We start from the raw sequence: 19006 nt of genomic DNA, 5'->3' as shown, positions 1-19006 counted from the left end.
TCAGTTTTACTATGTGAAGAATAACATTTCACTTCACACATTAGTTAATTTACGCAGAGTGGACGATGGAGGGTCTTTTCCTTCTCACAAACCCAGGTCTGGTTACCCCAGTAGCCAAGATTTTCAAGTCCCTCTAAAGTAGCTTTAAAGATTAACTTTCCCTAAAGCGACTTTTGAGGTACCTGGAGGGGAAACACCTTAACATTGGACAGCTAACAGTGGTCACCATCTTCCATCCTCTAATGTTATCTGTGTCGTTTAATACACAGCTCTCAAAGTCTGCATCCACCATTATCCATCATCTTCACTGTTGGTAGAATGAGAAAACACTGGCTTCCAGGACATTGCCAGATAATAATTTCTTTCATATCAATGTAATTGAGGAGGGCCGGTAATCAGCAGCATAGTTGCTGGAGATCATTTTTCCTCACTAACTAAAAATGCAAATATCCCTCCCAGGCCATAGAATTCATCAAATAACTAATTAACTGGTTCCAGGTAGAATTGAGGTGGGTGGTGGTGATAGAATTCTCATGTGTCGGAGTGAAGGCGACAGCTAGCAACAGCCTGCTTGCTTCCCCTTTAAGAAAGCAGAGGACATGGGGTGTGCTGGAACACAACCACAGGCTTTACTTTGTTGAGCTGCATTCATCTCCAGTGCATCCAGCCTGTCTCTACTGGCAATGTTAGCAGTGGTCCATATTGTGCTTTTGGCCCTTTTGTTGTGGGATGTAGGTGAGCATGGTTGGTGTGTGACTGCACCCCCTGGAGATGTAGTGTCCATTCTCCATCCATCATTGTTGCTATTTAGACCATGATTTTATCTTTTCCAAGGATTTCCCAATTCTCTCTGAGGATAGTCAGATTAAAAACGTTTTTTTGGTCTACTATGTTAAAAGCAGCAAATGGGCTCAGACAGCGATGACCAAAGGTAACTTCATCCTGTCCACTTGTTTCAACAAATCAGCCTGCATTTAACTTTTACTATGGGCATTTACTTCCCATGAGGTGGGGCCTTAATTTCACAGGGCCGAGGTGGACATACTGATTGAAGTCCATCTGTAGTTGGACACTCTTTCCAACATCCTCTGCATCAGAGGGCACCATTGCTATAGGCTTAAAAATCCTCTTCTGATTTGAATTTGAGTAGGAAAAGATGGTCATCTTGGGATTGATCATAATGTTTGATAAACAGTGGGAACAATTCAGCATCAAACTCCTTCAGCGCCCATGCTGAGATAGGGTCCATAGGAGAATACATGAGTGGTAACAGGGAAGTCCTTATCCACAATAACTGTTGCTTGCTTCAAGAGGGGGTTGGACAACTAGAGTTTTAAGAGTCTATTAGAAAATTGGTGCCCCAATGGATAGAGGGTCCCACCCTATTGTTTTGGAATAAGCCAGTGTTACTCACCTGTTGTAGCAGATTGGCCTCAGAAATTGAAAAGCAGCAACATGGAAAGGCACCTGAACATGACCTGTGTAAGATTTAAAGGTAAATCCACCTCACCCTCGTAATCCATACAAGCAAAAGAGTTTACGGAAGGCATTTAATCAAAGTAAGACAGACGCAAGTGATCACAGTTCAAGGATGTTTATTGAACCTTATCAGAGGTGTGAAAACAGCCTGTTTAAGCCTAAATCTAAAATGGTAGCACATTGGGACCATCAACTAATAATACAGTCCTAGTCAAATAAAAAGGGGCTATACTGAAGAAAGCTTTTGCAATCCTTACCGCTATGCTAAGAAATAGTGTGGGATAATGTTCACGAAAAAGAAAGAAGTGTTCACAAAATAAGTCAAGATGTTCAGGCCGTTGTCCTCCCTTCCCCACATTTTTAGCACTGGACAAGGCTAATCAGTCGAGCACAGCACACTCATGGGCTTCTTCAGCACAAGGTACAGTTCCTTTTACCAATATCAGGGTCTTCTGTACCCAATTCTCTTAGTTCAAAGTATTTTGCTTCAGAGGACCTGATGTACCAGAAACAACAAAAAATGTTCCTTTCAAAATATTCAAGTCGGGCGATTCATTCTTCACCCTGGATCCCCCTCAGCCAGGCTCAGATCCTTTTTCTTACAGTTAGCTTCCCTCAGTTGGGTTCAGACCAACTTTAGTTCAAAGGCATCCCTCAGTACGGTTCACACTTGCCACAGCAATATCTTCTCGGATGACTCACGGTTCACCCAGGATCCCCATCTTCCAGGCTCAGATCCCTTCATATACAATTAGTCCCCCTCAACCAGGCTCAGACCATATTTAGTTTGTAGGCATCCCTCGGTCGGATTCACACTTGCCACAGCAATATCTTCTCGGGTGACTTGTGGTTCACCCCCGATACCCCTCTTCCGGGCTCAGATCCTCTTTTATACAATTAGTCCCCCTCAGCCGGGCTTTTACCAATTTCAGTTCACAGGCAATCGAAGACTTTTGAATGTGCACGGGATTCAACGTAACCCACTGTAGGACCACTTCGATTTCACAGTTCATTAATTCTTACACGCTCAGTTGGAAACCAAACGGAGACCTTCGAGTGAGCACCCACATGTCGCCGGACCACTCTGTTCCTGGTACCTATCTCGGCTTTCATAAAGTTCAATCACATACAAGTTCTCTTTCTTCATACAATGTTGCTGCTTGCAATCTTGAGCGTAATACAGTCTATCAGTTTCTCCAACTCACTGCCTGTGCTGAACCCGCTGGCGTTGCTTTGCTGTCAGTCAAGATACATACCACAGTGGCAATCGCTTCTCCCCGCCTTGTCTATCAATGCGGGAGGGTCAGTTTACCTTTTACACACACTGTACCGTTCGTCAGCTTCAATTCCCGGTCTTATATTTCTTTTATTTGTATTTATTTATTTATGTATATCACGCCAAAGCCCGCAAGCACCAGACCGCGTACATAAAGTGACAGACTACAAATAGTGACAGGACAGCAGGGTTGTTTAGTAAAGTAGGGTTAAGCTCTTACTTTAATGTCTTTCTGAAAGTCGTATGGTTTGACTCTAGTCTTAAAGAGCATGGGAGCCTGTTCCATGTTTGTGCCGCTTTAGCAGGGAAAGCGCGTCCTCGCCCGTTCGCTCTTTTGGCTCCACTGTGTACAATGAGGCCTTGGGCCTCAGATCTCAAGGCTCAGCCAGGTGTGTAAAGGGTTATTTGTTCTTTCAAGTAGGCAGGGGCTACTCCATAAATACAGCGATGTACAATGGTCATGGATTTGAAAGTAATTCGATCCTCTAAGGCCAGCCAATGGAGGGACTTCCTGTCTATGGAGATGTGCTCCTTTCTGGTTTTCTGGTTGATGATTCTCACGGCATTGTCTTGTATGATCTGGCAGCGCGCTATACACCCCTTACTCGCGCCTACTAAAAGGGCATTACCGTAATCCAATCTGGAAAGGGTAGTGGCCCTGGCAGTAGTAGCACAGTTCTTTTCGCTCAGATAGGGTCTAATAAATTTGAGCAATCTCAAATAGTACCGGCAGTTTTTCCTTCGGCAAGCCAAATGTTCTTCGGCCCCCAGAAACGCTTCCAAGCATACTCCTAGGGTTTTAACTTTCACGAAGACCGGGATGAGGCAGTCTCTGATCTTAATGTCACAAGTCTCTCCCCTTCTCACCTGTTTTTGTTGTTTGCTTGCGACCTTCTGGGATGTCTTCTTTTTCACGGTCCGGGATTTGTACAAACCCGAACGCTGGTCCTCAGAGTCCAACGTGAGGTTTGCTATTCTGTTTCAGGGAGCGTTCAGAAGTCCAGGATGGATACCAGGATGCAAAGAAGTTAAGCTCGGAGGCACGGAGCACCGTGGCCCGAGCACGGAAGAATTCCAGGAGGGTAGGTAGAGGAATGGGAGGAAGGATGGGGATTCAAGGAACAGGGAACAAGGATTCAAAAGGGAGCCCCGAACAAACTCTGGTTACACACGTCCGACTGCAACAAGCGGTAGCGTTGAGACGCGCAGAGCCGCGGGGGCGTGTCTCTTTTGTAAAGCGGGCAGCGTGGAATGCAGAGACTGACCAGGAGCGTTCCGTTCCGAGCAGCCATGTTGGAAGGATCACTGTATTCAATCCCCTATGGGTCAGGGACCAGGAGGTCCAGAAGGGACGCAGATGACGGTTCATGACAGTATGCCTCCTCTGAAACCCAGCTCCTGCGGGCTTGCCCGGATGGATGAGATGGAATCTTCGAACCAGCCTGGGGGCATTCATTTTTGACATGGGTTCCCAGGTGCGCTCACTGGGAGGGTATCCTTTCCATTCAACCAAATATTGGAGTTGACCACGTCGGTATCTAGAGTCACAGATTCTGGAAACCTTGTATTCCAGTTGGTCATTTACAATCACAGGGGTAGTTCTAGGAGCTGTTCGAGATGACTGAATATATGGTTTTAGCAGAGAAGTATGGAAGACTGGGTGGATCCTTTTCCAGGATTCTGGTAACCGAAGCTGAAAGGCCACTGGGTTGACGATTTCTTGTATAGAAAAGGGACCATAATACCTGGGAGCCAATTTATTTGAGTGTAGATGTAGAGGAAGGAGCTTCGAGGATAACCAGACTTTATTGCTTACAGAGTAGGAAGGTCCAGGTCTTCTTTTGGAGTCAGCATAACGTTTGACATATCTTCGGGACCTTTCTAGATGTTCCTTAACTACTTTGTGTACTGTAATGAGGTTTTCAATCCAGGAATCTACCGCAGGCACTGGTGTAGGGTGTGGGAGTACAGAGGGTAGAACTGATGGATGGAATCCTTGACTACAGAAGAAGGGACTGGTCTTGATAGCTGAATGATCTGAATTATTATAAGCAAATTCGGCCACAGGTATTAAGAGTGACCAATCATCCTGGACCTTGGTAGCGAAGCAACAAAGGTATTGTTCAAGAGTTTGGTTTACACGTTCAGTAGCCCCATTGGTTTGTGGGTGGTAGCCTGAAGAAGAGGCACATTGGATTCCTAGTATACAACATAATTGTTTCCAGAACTGAGATATGTACAGGGGTCCTCGGTCTGAAATGATCTTGGAAGGTAGCCCATGAAGCCGGAAATGTGTTCCAGGAAGATTCCGGCAAGGTCAGATGAGGATGGCAGTTTGGATAAAGGTGTAAAATGAACCATATGAGTAAACAAATCAAAAGTGACCATGATAGTTGTGTAGCCCCTGGAGGATGGTAGTTCCATGATAAAATCTGTGGCGATGATTTCCCAGGGTCTTGTTGGTATTGCTGGTTGGAGTAGGAGTCCTGCCGGCTACTTATTATCATGTTTGTTCTGATTGCAAACTGCGCATGTCTGTATATGGATCCTGATATCATCCTTCATCTTCGGCCACCAAAACTGTCTTTGTATTAGATGGAGGGTGTTGGTAATCCCACGATGTCGCGAATGAAAGAATCGATTTTGGCTCTGGATGCTCTCCAGGAGAGTGAGTGCTTGGGCAACAAAGATTGTGTGGGGAAACATCTTTGGGAAGGTCCGATCCTCAAGGGTTTCGTAATCTGGACTTCTGGATAAGGCATCGGCAATAATGTTATGTGTTCCGGGGACGTGATGGATTTGAAACTGGTATTGAGCAAAAAAGAAAGCCCAACAGGCTTCACGACTGTTCCTGCATTCTAGGGATTGTAGAACCTGAAGATTCCGATGGTCTGTGCGGACTTGTACTGGGTGTGTAGCTCCCAGGAGGAGATGACGCCAGTCAGTGAAGGCTTGACGGATGGCTAGTAGATCCTTTTCCAAAACGGAGTAATGGGTTTCACTGGGAGTCAAGGTACGAGAAAGATAGGTGATGGGGTGTTCTAAATTGTCGTCAAACTCTTGTTTTAGAACAGCCCCAATGGCGTAGTTGGAAGAATCAGTCTCAACAAGAAAGGGTCGATCAATGTCAGGTTGGGCTAGGATGGGGGCTTGTGTGAACTCCGACTTCAAGCGTTGAAAGGCCGTATCTTGGGTTGAGGTCCGCAGGAAGGGGGTATCTTTCTTTAACAGTGAGACGATAGGGTGCACAATCTCTGAAAAGGTTGGTATACATTTGCGATAGAAGTTAGCAAGCCCTAGGAAGGATTGAATCTGTTTTACAGTAGTTGGAGTGGGCCAGGACAAAATGGAGTCTACTTTCGAGGAGTCCATTCCAATTCCTTTTGGACTGAGAACGAATCCGAGGTAGCGAACAGTTGATACATGGAAAAGGCACTTCTCGGGCTTGGCCAGGAGTTTATGTTCACGTAGACGTTGTAAGACGGTCTTCACATGCTCTTCATGTTTTAGATGGTCCTTTGAGTATATCAGTATATCGTCTAGATATACGATGATGAAGAGGAACAACATATCAGAGAATACTCGGTCCATGAAACGTTGGAAAACCGCTGGGGCATTAGCAAGTCCAAAGGGCATAACCAGGTATTCAAAATGGCCAAAGGGTGTTCTAAAAGCTGTTTTCCATTCGTCACCTTCCTTTATACGAATGAGATGGTAGGCACCCCTTAGGTCTAATTTTGTAAAGATTATTGCACCTCTGACTGCTTCCAAGATATCTGAGATGAGGGGCAAGGGGTAGCGGTCCTTGAGAGTGCACCGATTAAGGCCACGGTAGTCTAAACATGGTCTGAGCTCTTTGGTATCTTTCTTGGGAACAAAGAACAATGAAGCACCCGCTGGGGATTTAGATGGTCGTATGGTGCCATTTTCCAGTGTCCAGGTATTCCCGGAGGGCCCTTTTTCAGGTTCTGATAACATAAACATCCTGCCGAAAGGAATCACTGCTGAGGGTTCGGTATCGATGGCGCAATCCTCTGGCCTGTGAGGAGGGAGAGCTTGAACTATAGCGGTCGAAAACACATCAGAAAAGGCTTGGTAGGCCCTGGGAATCTGGATGATGTTAGAAACGGTGACTGGATTCTGTTGGCTCTCTTGTGAGTCTTCAGAAGGCTTTGGTAAGGTGTCTAGGAACAGGCAGTGAGACATACAGTATTCAGATCCAGGGAACAAGGAGCCTTCTGTCCAATTGATGTAAAGGTTATGCCTTTGTAACCAGGGCATTCCAAGAACCATCGGATAATGGGCTGATTTTATGATGTCGAATTTGATCCTTTCTCGATGGTGGTTTATAGAGAGTAGAATCTCTTTAGTCTGAAGGATTATGGGTCCTGAAGAAAGAGGTCTCCCATCAATGGCCTCTACCGGTTGCATTGTTACTCAGCTTTCATGTGGAATGTTGTGAGCAGTGACCCAATCATGATCTAGGAATACGCCCATAGCTCCACAATCTAGTAATGCCAGGATGCGGTAGGATTCTGTCTTGGAAGGCGATAGAAAGGCCTGTAGAACCACAAGATTATTTTGTCCAGGAGAGTTCAAGGATTGAATTCATGTGGAGCCAAACATCTCTCTCCCGGAAGGAGCTTGGGCGGGCTACCCTAGCTAACTCATCTTTTATTTCTTCATTCAGACCTCTTCGGAAGAGAGTGAAGCTAGCTTCTGGAGACCAATCAACTTCCTACACGAGCTGTTTGAAATGAGTCACATAGGTGAGCATATCCTGGGATCCTTGTTGAAACTCAAGCAGTCCTTCTTGAGCACTGTACACCTGTTCTGGGCGATTAAACATTTCCTTTAGAGCGCTCACAAAGCCATCATAATCATCCAGGAGGGCGTTGCCTGAATTAACTAGGGGGGTTGCCCAAGTCAATGCATTTTCAGTGAGGTGTGAGATCATAAAGCCCACCTTTGCTCTAGGAGTGGAGAAAATAGTAGGGCTTGAAGGTCAAGTGCACTAAACATGAATCAAGGAAGGCACGGAGAGTCTTGGAAGAACCATCATACTTGTCCACTATTCCTCCCAATAACACGCTTTCTTTAGTTGCAGAGTCACGTGATAAAACTAGCTGTTTTAATGCAGCGTTCTCAGCCTTGAGGTTCTGTACCTCCGTGGTTAGTTCCTGCATGCCTCGCATGAGGTCTTGAACAGCGGCTTCCATCTCTGTGTCTATATCGTGTTTTAGGCGTCTCAATCTGTCACAAGTCTCTCCCCTTCTCACCTGTTTTTGTTGTTTGTTTGCGACCTTCTGGGATGTCTACTTTTTCACGGTCCGGGATTTGTACAAACCCGAACGCTGGTCCTCGGAGTCCAGCATGAGGTTCGCTATTCTGTTTCCGGGAGCGTTCAGAAGTCCAGGATGGATACCAGGATGCAAAGAAGTTACGCTCGGAGGCACGGAACGCCGTGGCCCGAGCACGGAAGAATTCCAGGAAGGTAGGTAGAGGAATGGGAGGAAGGACGGGGTTTCAAGGAACTGGAAACAAGGATTCAAAAGGGAGCCCCCGAACAAACTCTGGCTACACACGTCCGACTACAACAAGCGGTAGCGTTGAGATGCGCAGAGCCGCCGGGGCGTGTCTCTTTTGTAAAGCGTGCAGCGTGGAAAGCAGAGACTGACCAGGAGCGTTCTGTTCTGTTAGGGAGAATTCTCTGTTAAGGCTAATTTCCCAAACCTAGTGAGTCCCCCAGCAGCTTTGCTGGATTTTTGGGGTTTATTTTTTTCTCCTGCTAAGAGTGAGACTCTTTTTCTCCCACTCTTAGACATGATTTGAGACATCCTTTGACTTGGTAATGTGTTTTATGGGCTATGGGGTCTTTTATTCCATAGGGCTTCATGTATTTTTGGTATCTGTGTTACACAGCACCCTCCGTGCCGTAACACAGGGGTGTCATAGTGACCCCCAAACATAGACTCCGTACCCTGGGTCTGACTACTGTCTCCCAGGGCATGTAAAGTCACCATTGGCTTTACTAGTCCTAAATTGTGAACAGAACCAGTACAAAGCATCATATTGTGGGCGTACTGGTAGGGGCAATTTGATTGCCCCTGGGTCTGTTGTTCGAGTGGGCACTGTCCAGTCCCCCCTGAGCGAGTTTTGGCTGGTGGCAGTGGATACTACTTTTTATATTCGACCGCAAATATATTCCTATGGGATTTTCCCATTGTTCGAGGCTAATACTTTTTAACATAGCCTCAAACATACCGCCGGTTTATTTATTTAATATTAGTTCACCGGTAGGTATTTTTTGCCAGAACTCGGTTCCAAAATGGCGTTTGTGTTTGCTTCTGTGACTTCAACCCGAAGTTGAGCCCTTTGTTCCACTTTTGGCGGGCTTCTGCACAGAAGCCCTCCAAAGTGGTGCCACTCTGTCTGGGTACCACTGGGGGTGTGGGAGGGGGTTTAGGCACCCTGGACTGAGTTGCCTCGGCAACTCAAGTCGCACTCTTGTGTGATTGGCCCAGTGGTGAGCCGCCCGGCTCACCACTTAGCATGTTTGAGTGACAGCTAGGACTGATGAATGGGGGTTTTCTGCATAAAAGCAGGGCTTTGGGGACTGGGACTTCAGACGTCGCCACAGGACCAAAGAATCTGAAGAGGGAGAAGCTGAGCCGACCTGCAACGACGACACCACCGGTGGAGCCTGCTGAACCGACTCACCACTTCTTCCAACGACAGAGGAGATCTTCATCCCGAAGAGTCTTCTTCCTTTGACTGGTGGGGATAACCAGTTTGCCCAACTTTTCACCTTCCCGGATCATCTCGTGGCCGTCTTGCCTGTGCCAAGTACCCCGGCAACCAGGATACCACGTTTTACCAATACCGCGAATAAAAGGGTAGTACCTTTTAAACCGGAGAACTCCGCGGCTGGTTTCTTCCCTAGCAGTGCAATGACCTTCAGCCTTCCTCCACGTCGAGATCTTCTCTTCCTCTGGACGACGCCGTGACTTGCATCCACTGCCAGGAACAACTGCCCCCGCTAGAGGATTCTCTCCACTTTCAAGGTACTGTGTCCGCCTGGCCTCCCTCGCAACGGTCTGTGTGGGGTCTCTCGTAAATCCTCATTTTACCACTTGGGTTGGCCCTAGGCTGGCTAACTGAACTTTTCTGAGCTGAACTGATTCCTTTTTAAACTCTCTGCAAGACTTTTCAAGCCTTTTAAACTGTGTGATCTTGGGTGCATTGGTGTTCTACTCTCTCCAAGAGGGAGCCTGGCCTCTGAACTTTTTGCTCACAAGTAGACTTTGACTTTCCTGCCTTGCTGAGTGCTTCTAAAGTATTGTGTTGTGTGCTGTTCCTAATTTCTGCCTTTTCCCTCCCTTATTCTTAACTTATTGGAGTGCCATATTTAGTTAAGCGCTCACCTGTGTCTGGAAATAAGTGGTGTTAACTAAGACTTGTCTAATAAGGAATAAGGGATGTATATATATTAATAGTGACTGTGTTTTTAAACTTGCTTACAATAATAGTGCTAGTGTCTCTAAGTGTGTCTTTAAATAATAATTATATACTTGATACCAAAGCTCTGGTCAGTGTATGCTTGTGCTACTGTATTTTGGTACCTATCTTGTATACTCTATATACTGTCTAACTCTTCTTGAGAGAAGTCTGGCTGCTCAGCCACAGCTGCCAGGTAAATCTGGGTGGTACAGACTGCTACCAATTGGGTTTACTGCCAACACCTGTAGTCTTAAGCCTTTTGCAGTGGTCCCTAAGGGAACTGCACAGGTTTCTGCCTAACACTGGTGTACAGCGGTGGGATTTGTATTGAGTATACATTTTAGTGTGCTTATAGATACCTTAGTGCAACTAACCACAAAGTTTAGCACTAAAAAGTTATTTTCTAAACCTGTCAACTATGGAAAGTTATAGTCAAGAGTCCCTTGCTACAAAAACTGCTGATTGTTTAAGAGTTCTCTGTAAGCATAAGAATCTCCTGACTAAAGGCAAGAAAATGGAGCTAATAGAAAAGTTGTTAGCAAACCAAAGCCTGGATAGTGGTTCAGAGGAACCTACCACTCCAGCAAATGTAGATAACAGCAATGATATTGATATTGAACCTAGTATTGATAACCTTGAGTCAGAAGCAGAAGAGGAGGGTGAAGATGATGTAGTTGTCTCACCTGGGCCTCTACCTGCCCTGCCAGCTGTACCTACTGGACCTTTACCAGGTCCCACACTTAGTCCTCAATATCTGGAACTAGAGAAAATGAAACTTGAATTGGAGTTTAAGAGACTTAATACTCAAGCAGAACAAAGACACCAAGAACTGAATCAAGAACTAAGGCTCAGGGAAATGGAGCTCAAGCAGGAGTTAGAGATGAAAACATTGTCTGTGGAAAATGCTTCTCTCTCCGGATCCTCTAGGAGTTCCAGTCCCAAAAGATCCCGGATGCCTAAAGAGCTTGTGGGTATGTATGAGCATAAGTTGGATGTGTTGGATTGTTTGAGTTTGTTTGAGTATAATCATGGGCTCCAGGACATAACAGGAAATGCGTTGCTTACCTGGTTGTTCTCTAGGCTCCCCCCTGTTGCAACTGATGCGGTAATGGAGTTGGGGGAGGAGGATAGGAAGGATTATGAATGTGTGAAGCTAGCTTTGATAGCTAGATTTGGGAAGACCCCTTCCCAGTACCTTAAGAGGTTTAGGACCCTCAAAAAGCATGATGGTACCCCTTGGGCTACCTGGGTGAGTGAAAGTTTGAAAAACTTAGAGGGATGGATTAAGGGTTACAAGGTGAACACTTATGAGGGAATGAGAAATCTTGTTATGTTGGAGTCCACTTATGATGCATGCTCTCTTGAGCTCAGACAGCACTTGGCTGATTCAAAGGAATTAGATTCCAGGAAGCTAGCTAAGGCTGCTGACTTGTGGGTTGCCAACAGGGCTACTCACAAGGATTCAGGGGTCACTCGGAAAAAGGATGAGGGAAAGCAGCCACCAAAAGGGAACCAAGAGACTTCTAATACCTCCCAACCTAAAGAGGGCCCCAAACAACAAAACAATAACCAGGGTAAGCCCCAGGGTAAATCACAACAGGCTAGTGTACCTTCTGGTCAACAACCATAAGGGGGTCAGAACAAGCCACCCTTTCAGAGAACATTTGGAGTATGCTATGTCTGTAAGGCAACTGACCATATCAAAGGAGATCCCAGATGTAAGGGTAAACCTGCAGGGATCAGCACCGTCTCCTTAGCCTTCACTCCTGAGGAGGAAGTCCAAATGGCTAGTGCTCACTTTGAAGTCTTTGCTGAAGAACCTTTGGGTTTTCAAGCAAGTGTAACAGTAGAGTCCATGGGTCTGGTTAGTGATCAGAATAGGAGTGTGTACAACTCCATACCAGAAAACTCTAAAGTTTATTATGTGGACAGTGTTCTTGTCAATGGTCAGGATACTCCTGCCAGGCGAGACTCTGGGGCCAGCAGAACAGTAGTGGATGAAAGCTTTTTCAGGCCTGAGGATGTTGCTAAGGCACCCAAAGGTCCCACTAAGATGTCTGGAGGCCCTGTCCAAATGGTTCCAATTCTACCAGCCCTCATACAGTGTAACAACATGACAGTGATGATTCCTGTCAGTGTTCAAACTGAGGTGCCTGGGAGAGTCCTGTTGGGGAATGATCTAAGAACTCTAGGAGTAGTATCCAGTACCCCCAGACCTCCCAGTATGGAGACCCAGAACCAAACCAAATTGGCTAGAGAGGCCACCTTAAGGGACCACTCTAAGCCTGTGGGAACCTCTACTGAGAACCCCACTACAAGCCCTGGTGTTGGTAAATTGACCTCTGACCCAGGCAAATTTCAGGCTAAAATGTTAGGGAAATGGGAGCCCGAACCAAGCTCCATCATTATTCCCCCAGTTTTAAAGTTTGTGACTCCCCCTGCTTCTGAGGAAGAGGTGGATAGACCAAATGGACCCCTAACTAGGCCTAAGAGAACTGGTAATTCTCAGTGCTGGTGGAAAACCAGGAAAGAAAAGTCTAAGGCCAAAAACCTTCAGACTGTTGGACCTTCTACTGAAGACTCCAACTCAAATCCTAATCTTGGGAGTGAAACTCCTAAAGTAGGTAAGGGTAGATCTAAGAGGAAGGAGAAGCAGGTACCTTGCTTATCTCCATCCCCTCCAACCAAGAGGCCCAAAACCCAACCTTCTCCAAACAGAGAAGTGGTGAGGAACTCTGGAGGCCCCTCTAAATCTAAGGGAATCCTTTATAAGGGCCCCTTGAGAAAGCCTAACACAGGTTCAGAAGTTGTACCAACTTCTGAGGGACTGGCCAACTAGATCCCCTATAGTTTCAAAATGACTGATGTTCGTCAAAGGGTTTGTAGGTCATATTGTTACACACACATCACGTTGGTCACTATGGTCCCGAAATCGATTATGCGGTGAAACTCGGTTCGGTACTTCAAAGATGGCGGACCGCAGAACAGTCTGCGTTGAACACAATGTTGCAGTCTCTACACGTTCGCCGGGAACGCGGCGAGACACTCATGTGATTCCATGTACGGCACGAAGTTTGACTGCACTTCGCGTTGCTACTGTTTTGGCAGACGCTCCGTGAGTTTGTTCCTAAGAGTTCTCATTGTATTGTACCTTTGCTTTCCTACATCCTATTGTACTAATACTGTCTTGATTCTATTTCAGACTTTCTTCCCAGCCGCTCCGGTCCGCTCTATTTCCGGGGCCATTTCCTCCTTCCCGTCCAAACATTCAGCTCTATTCCATTCTTTGGGGTTTCTTTCGGGTAATTATTTACTACAGTTTAGAACTGGGTTCTCTTTCCCATCCTACTATTCCCATCCCATCGTGCACACACTTACCTCTTGATTACTTTTTAGATCTCCCGTCCTTCAGCTCTCTCCGAACCCCCACTCTCAGGGAATGCTTCAGGTATTCGAGGATTTGCCACCTAAAAGGTTAGGAGTTCTATCTTCTTAATTACTTACCGCTCTCCTCTCCCGCAATCACCTTACCTTGTTGTCTATTGCCATCAGAAGAAGCCTTCCTGCATCATCATTGGAGACGTCACCTTTATTCTGTGATCAAGATACCGGATTCCGGATCCCGTCAGGGTTTTCTTCCCCAGAGGGTTTCCCTGCCGATCGCACACTTTCTCTCGGGATTTCATTACCGGGTAGCAGGTGCTGCGGCGGTCGGGGTAACTCTTACAAGCTGCATTGGTCGTTCCTTGATCTTCCAGTCTGCCAAGGTGAGACTTTCTTTTTATTCTGACGTCGATTTCGACTAGAAGTAAACAGATAGCGACGCCCAAAAAAGAGATTTTTCCAAGAAAGGATTTGGCAGACTGGTATCAATGGACCAACAAATGCAGCAACTAATGGCCGCCATGCAGGCGATGTCATTAGAAATGCAATCCCTCAAACAAGACAATGTTCAGTTGAGACAACAGGTCTCCCGAACATTTTCGGATTCACCTCCATCTACATTAAATACAGGCAAATTTGATGGAGATCCACATAAACTCAAAGAGTTCCTGGATAGTTGCACAGTACAATTCACTTTCAAATCTCGTTTTTTCCCAACAGAGAAAGATAAAGTAGGTTATTTGATTTCCCATCTTTCCGGGCCTGCTTTGGCCTGGGCAACTCCCTTGGTCACATTGAATAATGCAATCCTAGACTCCTACGCTGCCTTTACCAATAGCCTGAAATCTATGTTTAGTCGACAAGAGATTTCTGTCTCCACCCAAGAGAAGTTATTAGATCTCAAGCAAGGTAGTAGGGACTTGCTAACATACATCACGCAATTCAAACAATTATCTTCTGAAACTGGGTGGCCAGATGATGGATTACTCACATTATTCAGACAAGGACTGTCAGATGACCTTAAAGACGAGGTAGCTAAAGTTTCTCGTCCTGCCAATTTAGCTGATATGATTACTCTCACCATGCAAATTGATTACCGATTACACGAAAGATCATATGAAAGGAGAAAGAAAAAAGGCGTCCGATCACATACCGAAGTCCACGGAACTGCCAGTAAGCCTGTTCCGGCTGACAAACCCATGCAAATTGGATCCGTTAGAGGACCTTTATCTAATACTGAAAAGGAAAGAAGAAAGACCTTAGGTTTATGTATGTACTGCGGAGCTTCATCTCACATATTACGGGATTGCCTACTAGTTCCTCCTCGCCGTACTCCAGTAGAGAAGTCAGGAAACTCCAAAACCCTACCGCAGGGGGAACAACGGTAGGGGTCCATAATTCTGATTCCCCAAAGAGACTTGTTTTGAACAGTGACTCTACAGAAACTTCTCATAACATGGTTGTGTTGGCTCTAACCATAATTTTACCTAAACAGACCCAAAAAGGTATGCCAGCCTTAATATATTGTGGAGCCGCAGGTAATTTTGTAGACAATCAATGGGCCACAGAACATGAAATTATTCGCAGACCCAAGACTCTGATTACCCCAATCCATGGGGTTGATGGAAATCCATTAAATTCTGGACCTATCCGGGAACAAACCGAACCCGTGATATGTCAGATTGCCGCGCACAAAGAAAGCCTAGTGTTTGATATCATCAAAACGGCTCACTACCCAATCATACTAGGTCTTCCCTGGTTAAGAGTGCATAACCCTTTCATTAATTGGACAGCTGGCACCCTTTTTCTTGGCTCGGAATACTGTGTACGTCATTGTGTGTCAGATGAATCTGTAGGGATTCATACCCCGACTACCAGCTCAGAAACACTTCCAGTGCCCTCCATCAATCATTTAGAGGTTATTCCAGATTGCCATAGGATGTACCAATCCATCTTTTCTAATACCGAGTTCCCTACTCTACCACCTCATAGAAGAGACGACTGCCACATTGACCTACTTCCTGACCAACCTATCCCCTTTGGGAGAATGTATGTTCTTTCACAGAAGCAAAAGAGTGTACTCCAAGAATATCTCCAGGCAAATCTACGAAACGGGCTTATTAAGGAATCCATTTCCCCGGCTGGGGCCTCCCTCGTCTTCATCCCCAAAAAAGACTCTAATGAACTCAGACCGTGCATTGACTATCGAGGAATAAATAAGATCACTGTGGCAGACAAATACCCAATGCCGCTTATTCCAGACATCCTCGAAGCCGTCCGAGGGGCTTCATTATACACAAAATTGGACCTCCGTGGGGCTTATCTTATCTGTATTGCCCCCGGAGATGAATGGAAAACTGCTTTCCGAACACCGGTCGGTCATTATGAATACCACGTGATGCCATTCGGGTTGGTAAATGCACCTCCCGTGTTTCAACATTTTATGGACCATCTTTTTGCAGACATTTTGTTCCATTTCGTAATCATCTATTTGGATGATATCCTTGTCTACTCTTCTAATCTAGAAGAACACATCAAACACGTGAATCTGGTATTAGAACGCCTACAGTACAACCATCTACACTGTAAAGCCTCAAAATGTGAATTTCATCGCAATCAAGTAACTTATTTAGGGTTTATCATGTCATCACAAGGCACGTCTATGGATCCAATAAAAATCTCTGCTATCGTTGAATGGCCCATTCCATCCAACGTCAAGGAGATCCAGCGATTCTTGGGGTTCGCCAATTTTTATAGGAAATTCATCCCTTGTTTTTCTGAAATCATTCAACGAATCACCCGTCTATTGAAAAAAGAAGTCCCATACCTCTGGGACGAATCAACTAATCAGGCCTTTCAAACTCTTAAGTCTTTGTTTACCTGTGCATCTATTTTGGTTACTCCGGACCAAAGTAAACAATTCTTTATAGAAACTGATGCATCCCATCATGCATTAGGCGCGGTCTTATTACAACGCACAGATCAAGGAGATGAGAGACCAGTAGCATATCTTTCTAAAACTTTCAACTCTTCCGAGCAAAATTACTCTGTGCTTGAAAAAGAATTGCTGGCTATCAAAAAGGCCTTTGAGGAATGGAGACACTTGTTACTAGGTTCGCCCTTTCCCGTAGAAGTGCGCACAGACCATCAGAATCTCAAAGTCTTACAGAATGCTCAAACGACCAACAGTCGGCAAGCACACTGGGCCTATTTTTTTCTCCCGTTTCGGATGGAATTTACATTCTTTCCACAAAAACAAAACTTAAGGGCGGATGCCCTCTCTCGAAAAGATTCACCTACTTCTCAATTCTTTCCCTAACCATTATTTCCCAAAGCAAAATGTATCGCTGTTGTCACAGACTTTTTAAAATAATTGAGATCTGTATCTTCTCATAATCAGGCACTTTGTGAAAGGATCACCTCTACCTACCATCTTACTGAGGCAAAGCCTTATTATTTTCACAATACACAAGTTTGGTTCCTACAGCCACACTTCAACAAGAAGTATTACAGATGTGCCACGACTCCCGAGCAGCTGGACATCGGGGGTTTCAAGGTACCCTAGACTTGGTGCAACGTCATTTTTGGTGGCCAGGAATTCGCACTGACGTCCAAGATTATGTAGCAGCATGTACCGTGTACTCTCAATCCAAGACCCCAAGAGTACCTCCTATGGGATTGCTATCTCGGATGCCTATTCCTGATAAACCGTGGCAAGTAATCTCTACAGACTTTATAGTGGACCTTCCTAATTCTCATAATAAAACCACTATAATGGTAACTATAGATTACCTAACGAAGTTGGCTCACTTTATACCATTAGCCAAGCTACCAGGAGCAGAAGGAATGGCTAGGATCTTCCTCTCGGAAATATTTTATCGACACGGCCTGCCTGATACTGTGGTTTCTGACCGAGGTCCTCAATACACATCTGTTTTTTGGGAGAAGGTCTGTCAGTCTCTGGGAATCAAACGGGCTCTTAGTTCCGGTTACCATCCCCAGACAAACGGACATACAGAACGTCTTAATCAAACTTTGGAGGGGTACTTGAGTTGTTTCGTATCCGCCGCTCAGGACAATTGGGTAGAAAATTGGGTAGAATTACTACCTTTTGCAGAGTTTGCATACAACAACGCTAGGCACTCTGCCATTCGCACTAGTCCCTTCCACTGTTCCTATGGTTTCCATCCTTCCTTTGTACCAACGATCGCTATACCTTCCTCATGTTGCCCAGGAGTGGATAGTCTAATATCTGGTATCCAGGAAGGACATAGACTTGCTAAGATATCGCTGAAAGCCGCGCAAGATCGGACCAAGAAGATTGCTGATCGTCATCGACAAGACTCTCCTTTGTTGAAGCTGGAAGACTTGATGTGGTTGTCTTCCCTCTTTCTTCCCCGTCATTTGGTTCCATTCAAGCTTTCTCCGAAATTCTTTGGACCTTTCAAAATGGACTCCTTAGTAGGGACGGTGGCAGTAAAATTAGTTCTACCTATGTCATGGTCTCGGATACACCCGGTTTTTCATTTATCTCAAATTAAGCTAGCGATTCCAGACCGGTTCAATCGAGTGGACAGAACCCCTCCACCTCCGGTGTCTACTGATACCGGCCCTGAATTTGAAGTCACTCGTATTTGTGACTCCCGCTATCGCAGGGGCAAATTACAATTCTTAGTGGATTGGAAAGGGTACTCTCCTGCAGAAAGAACCTGGGAACCAGTCTCGGCGGTCCACGCACCCCGCTTGGTTCAACATTTTTTTCGGTTACAGCCGGGGAAGCCGGGATCGCCCCCCAGGAAAAGGGGGCATACTGTTACACACACATCATGTTGGTCACTATGGTCCCGAAACTGATTATGCGGTGAAACTCGCTTCAGTACTTCCAAGATGGCGGACTGCAGAACAGTCCGTGTTGAAGACAACATTGCAGTCTCTACACATTCACCGGGAACGCAGCGACACTCACGTGATTCCATATACGGCACGAAGTTTGACTGCACTTCGCGTCGCTACTGTTTTGGCAGACGCTCCGTGAGTTCATTTCTAGGAGTTCTCATTGTATTCTACCTTTGCTTTCCTACATCCTATTGTACTAATACTGTCTTGATTCTATATCAGACTTTCTTCCCAGCCGCTTCGGTCCGCTCTGTTTCCGGGGCCATTTCCTCCTTCCCGTCCAGACGTTCAGCTCTATTCCATTCTTTGGGGTTCCTTTCGGTTAATTATTTACTACAGTTTAGAACTGGGTTCTCTTTCCCATCCTACTATTCCCATCCCATCGTGCACACACTTACCTCTTAATTACTTTTTAGATCTCCCATCCTTCAGCTCTCTCCGAACTCTCTGAACCCCCGCTCTCAAGGAATG

The 19006-nt window shown here is 45.7% G+C and overlaps 1 protein-coding gene across 1 annotated transcript in view; it reads left to right on the top strand.

Annotated features, from left to right (window-relative positions):
* Positions 1-19006, top strand: part of LOC138453728 (two pore calcium channel protein 1-like) — a 1160417-nt gene that overhangs the window by 422995 nt on the left and 718416 nt on the right. The window lies entirely within an intron of this gene.

This window comes from Ambystoma mexicanum, chromosome 4p (assembly GCF_040938575.1).
Source record: "Ambystoma mexicanum isolate Mex_15411 chromosome 4p, UKY_AmexF1_1, whole genome shotgun sequence".
Lineage (NCBI taxonomy): Eukaryota > Metazoa > Chordata > Amphibia > Caudata > Ambystomatidae > Ambystoma > Ambystoma mexicanum.
The sequence above is the reverse complement of the archived record's forward strand: the minus strand, read 5'-3'. Positions and strand labels throughout refer to the sequence as shown.